General features: G+C 41.5%; 1 protein-coding gene across 1 annotated transcript in view; it reads left to right on the top strand.

Annotated features, from left to right (window-relative positions):
- The window catches only part of pard6gb (par-6 family cell polarity regulator gamma b), a 45,392-nt gene that overhangs the window by 1,171 nt on the left and 38,221 nt on the right, over positions 1–6,000 (top strand). The gene's annotated exons all lie outside the window — the stretch shown is intronic.

Here is a 6,000-nt window from a genome sequence, read left to right as displayed (position 1 = left end):
GCTTTTGTCAAATTGTAATGGTTTTAATGGTTAGAATGGGAATTGTATTGGTTTTAATGGTCCTCGTGGGTCTCAACTGGTAACTTGTTGCCTTCTACTGGTGGTATGTTAAGTCTAGTGGATACCATTAAAGAATAATAGAACACCTTTGACATTTGGTAATGGTTATAATGGGAATTGTAATGGTTATAATGGGAATTGTAATGGTTATAATGGGAATTTTAATGGTTATAATGGGAATTGTATTGGTTTTAATGGTCCCCGTGGGTCTCAACTGGTAGCTTGTTGCCTTCTACTGGTGGTATGTTATGTCTACTGGATACCATTAAAGAATAATAGAACACCTTTGACATTTGGTAATGGTTATAATGGGAATTGTAATGGTTATAATGGGAATTGTAATGGTTATAATGGTTATAATGGGAATTGTAATGTTATAATGGGAATTTTAATGGTTATAATGGGAATTGTATTGGTTTTAATGGTCCCCATGGGTCTCAACTGGTAGCTTGTTGCTTTCTACTGGTGGTATGTTATGTCTAGTGAATATCATTAAAGACTAATAGAACACCTTTTGACATTTGGTAATGGTTTTAATGGTTAACAGGTGGTGGTTTGGAATAGTATTTGTATTGGAAACCATTAGAATTTCTGTGATGGTTTTTTTCTTTCTTTTTCTCTCAACAGGGATCCCGTGTGGAAAAACGTGATCTTAAGTGCTGTATGTAGTACGGCTGTTGTTCTAGTCGGTTATCACCTTTTAAAGATGTGCCTCGAAGTGTTTTATTCCTCAGAATTTCTTATTTATTCAACAATAACACGTCTTCCTTATTTCTACTAAACAAGATAGCTCTTACGCTGTAGCAACTATAATCGGACGTTTCCTCAGCAGCCCTCACCTTTTACCCTCTGCTGAATAAGAAGACAGAAATAACAAAATCTCTGTTAAGATTTAACCTCTGACACTGGAGACTCCTTCCATAGGCCTTATACTGTATAAACGGCTCCTCACGTGCGATATGGTGACCCATATCAAAAACGACACGCATTTTATAATCTGTTTAGATGGAGCATCCACCATGCAAGTCCCTGTGCATGCGGTTACTATAGAAACCATAACGATAATTAAGTGCGGTCCATCATCCAAACACTTTGCTCGCACAGATGATTGACATTTGTTTACAGCGTCCATCATTATTCCCAAAGTTATACACTGCAGTTACTTCCTGGATGCTTTGTATAATGTATATTACACATATTAGATTATTCTCACAAACTTTGGACATTGAGTGAAACCTTTCTAACGTTTACATTTACCGCTGAAGTCCAATTCAGGTAGTCCGGTAATGTCCCTGAAGATATATACGACACGAGTTTCCGTTTAAATTGATGAACTTGTGTTTTATTTGACGTTATTACTTCAACCTATTCACCTCGATCAATCAGGAGTGTGAAAATTGTATATAAATAAGAGCTCTGGTGAATTAAATAATATTTTTTCGTGAGTGTCGGTAACGTCTGGAAAGTTGTGGTGGTGTTGCTGAACCGTAGTAAGATAACGTGTAACAACAAACCGTACCGTAAAGGTAGTTTCCCAGTCTTGCTCCTTTTGCCCCATTATAATCCGCCAGTTCGAGCTCCTCAGCTCGTGGCTAAGCTAGTTATGAGGTTATGCTGCGTGCGTTATAGCTTTAAAACCCCTGAAATGTGCAGCGTCTGGTTACGCCAAGATCGGGATCGGGAAACTGTGTAAACGATCCGATCCCCGGCGTGTCGTGCACATTCGGCTAACCCCTACGCGTTGGTCGTCTACCGCGACTAGCAGGTTCGGTGTCCTAATGCGTACTAAGACTTCCTTCGGTGTGTAAAGAGAACCACGGTGGCTGAGTGTTTAAGGCGTTGGACTTAAGATCCAGTGGGTGAACGTCCTCGTAGGTTCAAATGCTACTTCTGGTAGGGTCCAGGTTTTAGGCTATCAGGGTTAAAAGGCATTTTTGAACCATTTTGGGGCAGTGGTTAAGGCTGATCAGAAGGTCTCGGGGGGATTCAAGCCCCAGCACCAACAAGCTGCCACTGTTGGGACCTTAACAAGGCTCTTAACCCTCTCTGATCCATAACATAGCTGACCCTGCGCTCTGACCCCAACCTTCTAACGTGCTGGGATTTCCGACGAAAATAATTTCACTGTGCTGTAATGTATATGTGACAAATAAAGCCTTCTTCTTCTTCTTCTTCTTTTTCTTCTTCTGAAATGCCATCAGACGCCGGTGACGCTGAGTAGACAGTGTTTTGTAATGTTGTGGCTGGTCCAAATTGGTGGAATGCGTGGTGGGAACGGTGCCTGTTTATTTGGGCTGCCATTGTCTGATTGCAGTATTCAGTAATTCATAACAGAGACTGGAATGCTTGCTGCTACTGGTGTCTTATGAAAGGGGCCAGTGTCCGGAGCTAAAAAAGACAAGAGGGTCCTCATTTAAGCTTGTCTTGCATAGATAGCTCGCATCTGAATACAGAAGTGGTCTGGATTAACCGACTGAATCGCCAAAATCTGAAAGGACGAATATACTCAAAGTGTGAATTGTCGCATGGCTGTTGTGTGTGTGTGTGAAACTGGCTTGACCTGTAAAGCAGGAGGGTCTTTTCAGGAGGGATGACTCTAGATCTCTCGAGATTACAGGTTTCACCCACCTGCACTGGTGATGCTATTGGGTTGACCCGTTAGCAGAGATTACAGTGTTATCGGAAAAATTTCTCGGTCAATACCGTGGCATTTGCTACTATGAATGAACCCCGTTCAGAAGCACCGCCTGTTATCGTTAGTTATAAACAGCCGAACTTACACTTGCCGTAAACATTGCCCACTTGTGCATGTTGAGCCTTGGTGGTGTTCAGTTGCTGGGTTTTGGTTCATAATTACATCGTTTACAACAATTCACAACAATTTCCTGTCGCTGGCCAGCTTCATAAAAGCCAGAGTTCATGCTGAGGAGTATTTCGTGTTTAGTTCTGGTGGAATCTCGTAATATCGCAATATCCTCCATCTTTAGACTTTCCTCTTGCGGGAAACTTTACCTCGTTACGAAGCGCTGAAACTGGAGACTCCTTCCTTACTAAAATCAAGAGAGAGGGGAACAAGTGTTTATATTTTTTAATGTAAGTGAAAACTATAAAGAGAGAAAATGTACGATAAGCACTTTTTTTTTTTTTTTATCCTACTACGAGTGCTTTTTTTTACCTGAATGTATGGTGATTTCCATCTAGCTGATCTAAAACAAGATTCTGTACTTGGCCAAAGTGGAAAAGTTAGTCTCTCGATAAAAATGAGATGATGATAAAAACTAGTGATGGAGATTTTCTGACGAAATAATGAATTAGGGGGCGTAAGTCGCATGTTTCAGTGCTATAAGTGGATCTATTGAAATGTAGACGTGGCAGGAGAGGACAAAACAACAGCTTTCTTTCGTTAATTAAGAAAAGCATCACCAGGCATCACCAGAACTCTGACTAGGTTTAATTGGTTCCTGATGATGAATGAATGAATGAATGAATCAAATGAATCAAATGAATCAGTCTGCAGATCTATTCATGATGATGTTTCGGTGCTTTGTCTTTGTGTATTGGGTAATCTAGTGTTTTCTTCATAATCACCTTTACGTCATCTGGAGGATTTTCGCGTGACTATGGTCGAGGTGAGCATTTCCTTTCACGTTTAAAATTTGTTTCAACTTGCGAAGCCCAGCTGAAGTTGGCACGTTTCTGAACAACGGGCAGGATGTTGAAACCCGTCACGCGTTCTGAGATTCACCACGGCACCGTCCCTAATCTGGCCGTATCACACGGACGTCATTGTCAGGTTCCTGTCTCTCGCTGCCCCAGGAAGAGCTCTTGTTTTGAGAGGGACTGCTGTTTAGATAAGATGAGATCTGCGGGGCCAAGATGTGGCTTTGTTTGAGTTGTTTCGTCTCGAGCTGCTTTTTCAGTCCTATCAGTCCGCAGCAAAAGAAAGCTCACCGTCGTGTCAAAACCTTTTCCAGAACACCCCCCCCCCACCCCCAACAGGCTTTCTCAGAGCTAAAATCTCCACTGCCCAGAGTTATCTGCATTTCAGTGACGGATAGCACTGAAACCGGAGACGATTGAGACGCCGGGCTGTTTGGCGTCAGTAAAGTTACCGGATGAGAATAGATCTAACTTCTACCTGTCTCGACTTGTAAAGGCAGAAGGGCTGATGAAAAGTTAGCGGGGTTGTGATGACACTGTGAAGCTGCTAGGAATATCAGACAGTTTTGACATTTTGGGGGACCTTGGCTGGTCCTCTTAAGGAAAACTACTTAAAAAAAACTATTTTTGTAGTTACTGAGGTTAGGTTACTGTGATTTTATATATATATATAATATATATATAATATGGGATTTCAATTATACATGCGAATTTAACAAACTTTTTGTGGAACCCGGTCATTTGATGTTAATGACGCGAAAGAGCAAAATAAATACATCAATTAGGACAAAAGTAATGGCACCCTAGGCAGCGTTATAATGAGTGCGTCCCAGATGTTGAAACGAGTACCCCAGAGGTTCCCGGAGGGTCTTGTATTTCCGGTAGATATTCGAAGTGTGGATCCGTGCACACTTTTTTTTTTTTATTTTTTTTTTTAGTTAATATTACCCACAAGTCTTTGCGCGAGGGAGGAGGAGTTTTGCGATGGTTTGCTTCGCCGTATTCACCCTGCAAACATGGTGGATGAGTGTGAAGTCGGCGATGCGTCTCTTCCGTTACACGACGTGTTAGTGTGTCCCGGTACTTGCGTACTCTTTTGCTAAACTCTCAAACGTATGAACTTTTTCTTCACAAAAAAGAGTGCATATATTTTGTGCATATGTAAGTAGGCGAATTGGTGGTAAGTGGTATGTAAGTGGTAGCCAACGCAGCACTGACTGAGCTACATTACTGCAAGTGTGTGTGTGTGTGTGTGTGTGTGTGTGTGTGTGTGTGTGTGTGTGTGTAAATGTAGCACTGGTCACAGGTTGTACAAACAGCTCCCCTGGCCCACTAGCTGAGTTTACTCATGCCTGTTTACCGAAACCTCCAGCTGTGTATCGGATTCCGCATGAAACCAGCGAACGTGTTCCACACTATGTACACACAACAGTCTAAACTACAGCACCTACACTACCGGTCAAAAGTTTCTGGACACCCGACTGAAATGTTTCTCACGATGTTAAAAGCCTGTTGATCTGAAGGCGTGTGATTAAACACATATCGTTTTAAACGGACGACTCGGAGGGAGTTATTCCGAAGAGCAGCCGATAAGAGTCCGGCGTCGGTGTGAGCTCAGGTGTGAACTCTGTTTAAAAATCATCTCGGGGAAATTCCTCAAGAAATCAGCCGAGAAAACGCCAAGAATACTTTTCTGGAATATTCTAGGCGAAGAGGGCGTCGACTTTGAAGATGATAAAATACTCAATTACTTTGATTTATTTTGGATTTATTTATTTTTTAATCACAACATAATTCCCATAGTTCCATTTGTGTTACTCCAGAGTTTTGATGACTTTATTATTATTATTATTATTATTATTATTATTATTATTATTATTATAAAATGTGTGTGTGTGTGGGGGGGTCGGGGGTCGGGGGTCGGGGTCTCAAAACGTTCCCTTCCCTCTCAGCCTCTGTGGCTTGTAGTGTTTCAAATTTCCTGTCAGGACTTTTGCTCGCCGAAAACGCCACCACCTTACTTAAACCTAACTGTGACGATCTTAACTTTCCGAAATGTAAGTCAATCCGTTCTTATATTAAATGTTAGTTTATTTTGTAGCATGGAAGCGAAGTCAATACAATTTATTCCCGAGGGGACGCTGCCGTTACTTCTACCTTAAACGTTAAATAACTCCAAGCGTCCTACGTTGCTATTCGCTGTGAGCGTCGGCCATCTTGTCAAAACTTGTATGTACTTACTTGTACTTTTCTTGCACTTGATTTATAAATGTTTTTGCC

This window comes from Ictalurus furcatus, chromosome 12, assembly GCF_023375685.1.
Source record: "Ictalurus furcatus strain D&B chromosome 12, Billie_1.0, whole genome shotgun sequence".
Lineage (NCBI taxonomy): Eukaryota > Metazoa > Chordata > Actinopteri > Siluriformes > Ictaluridae > Ictalurus > Ictalurus furcatus.
This window is presented reverse-complemented; position numbering and strand designations above follow the sequence as displayed.